The following is a 2,619-nucleotide window of genomic DNA, read 5'->3' on the forward strand; positions in this document are numbered from 1 at the left end:
CAGGTATTCTCACTACTGAAGAACAAATCGTAATTCCAATAGAAGGCCTTGAAATTAAATTTCAAGTAATTAACAATAAATTTCCCATAATACAAGATGGAATTCTCGGAATTGAGTTTTTGGAAGAACAAGAAGCCGCGATATTTCTCAGAAAAAACTATCCTAACATTCTTAGCTTTGGTGATAAAGAATTTTTTCTCGAGAGTAAACCTTTGAAATCAAAGCCTCACGTCTCCCTAGAATTACCACCTCGAACAAAACTATTGGTCAATATTCCGATCGAAAACTTACAAATGCAATCAGGATCTATGCCGAGGATAAACTCCGGGCCGAGAGTCTTTTTAGCCGAAGTTTTAGTAGAACAAAACGTAGGAATAGCAAAATCCTATGTAATCAACTGCACCACTAATCACGCCGCTCTCACTATACCCGCTGCAAAATTAGAAAACTTTGAGACTGCACCACCTGCCTCAAAAGAAGCTCCTATTAATGACACATTTAAAACACAGTCCAAAAATACTGCCAACAGAATTTCCAAATTGGTAAAATCACTAGAATTGTCAAATCTAGATGAGGAGGAAAAAACAAGTGTCCTCAAAGTTAACTTTCAATTTCGTTATCAGTTCTACTTGCCAGGTGAGAAATTAGGCTCGAGAAACTATGCAAAACATACATTGTTCACCACTGATGAAATCCCGGTCAATACAAAACCATTCCGCTTCCTCTCTATGCATAGAGAGGAAATCAGGAAACAAGTAGATAGCTTATCAGAAAATAATGTCGTATCCCCATCAACATCCCCTTACAATTCACCTGTTTGGGTAGTTCCCAAGAAAGCCAATGCTTTCGGTAAACCACGATGGCGAATGCTCATTGACTATAGAGCACTAAAGGAGAAAACAATTAGTGATGCGTACCCCCTTTCCAACATCACAGATATTCTAGATCAATTAGGCTCAGCAAAATATTTCAGTACACTAGACTTGGCCTCGGGATTTCATCAAATCCCTATGGATGTCAAATCGCGGCATAAAACGGCTTTCTCAACCCCCTTTGGATTCTTCGAATTTAATAAAATGCCTTTTGGACTCAAAACCGCTCCAGCTACATTCCAGTGCATGATGGACATGGTGCTATGAGGGCTTCAAGAAATTGAGCTTTTTGTCTACATGGACGATATCGTTGTCTATGCGACTTCCTTGGAAGAACACGCTCGTAAATTGAAATCGCTAATGGCATGTCTTCGAGACGCAGGTTTAACTCTTCAACCTGAAAAATGCCATTTCCTTCGAAAAGAATTAATTTACTTAGGTCATCAAATCACAGACCAAGGTGTAAAACCTGATCCGGGAAAAATAAAAGCTATTAAAAATTTCCCCATCCCCAAAACTAGGAAAAACATAAAACAATTGCTTGGCCTCGTCGGTTATTACAGGCGTTTCAGTAAAGATATGGCTCGAATCGCCAAACCACTCACCCGCCTGTTGAAAAAACAAAACGCTTTTGTCTGGGATAATTCAGCAAAAGATGTTTTTCAAAAACTATGCGACATCCTTTGCTCTGTACCCCTACTTCAATACCCGAAATTCACAGAACCATTTCTCGTTACAACTGATGTCTCAAATTACACGATAGGGGCTGTACTCAGTCAAGGTCCTGTAGGTAAAGACCTTCCAATTGCCTACGCGTCCAGGACTTTGAGTGAGACGGAAACGAGGTACTCTACCACTGAAAAGGAGCTTTTGGCTATCATTTTCGCAGTAGAACATTTTCCACCCTATCTATATGGCCACCAATTTACCCTTATCACGGACCATCGCCCACTGGTTTGGCTCCACAACACCAAGGACCCTACATCTAAATTAATGCGCTGGAAAATTCGCTTGAATGAATACGACCATACCACCATTTACAAGCCTGGAAAAATAAATTCCAATGCCGATGCCCTGTCCCGCAACCCTCTTGACAAATATACCTTACCTGAAACCCACACCTATTGGACGGAAAATGTAGAGTCTGAAACCTCTTATCCCAGGGATTTGAAAGGGATGCTCACCTGCGCAGGTGAGTCACCCCTTCCAAAACTCAATGAGGATGAGCTTTCAAGTGGAGAACAGGACTTTCATAATATTGAAAAATCAGTCGGTACTTTATTCCTGGTGCGCGGGATCATTGTACCTAGTTGTAATGAGATCGTGGACAAACCCTTGAAAACACATAATATAAAATCACTCATCCTTCATATCGACAATGACGACGACAGCCAATCAGCAGGGAAAAAATGAAGAAGATACATCGACTTCACTCCAGCGAGATCGCTCTGTTCCATCCTCCTGTTCGCTAACGGTGAATTCCTCCGGGTCACCGCTTCAGGAACTGGGCAGGGGAGTGAAACGTGGAGCCACTGAACGATTCGACCTGCGAGCCGTGGAAACATGCTCCAAGAAGTGGGCTCCGGACTCAGGCGGGTGTTCAGCCTCCACCGACGCAGGAAATCACCAAGAACATCCTGACAAACCTCATCAACCTACCTTGAACCCGATCTCTATTAATAGTATCAATCTAGAGTCAATTCAAAAGGACAAACCACCCGAGGGACAGACCCCTCGGCCTCGGCCT

Source organism: Diachasmimorpha longicaudata, unplaced genomic scaffold, assembly GCF_034640455.1.
Source record: "Diachasmimorpha longicaudata isolate KC_UGA_2023 unplaced genomic scaffold, iyDiaLong2 ctg00000134.1, whole genome shotgun sequence".
Lineage (NCBI taxonomy): Eukaryota > Metazoa > Arthropoda > Insecta > Hymenoptera > Braconidae > Diachasmimorpha > Diachasmimorpha longicaudata.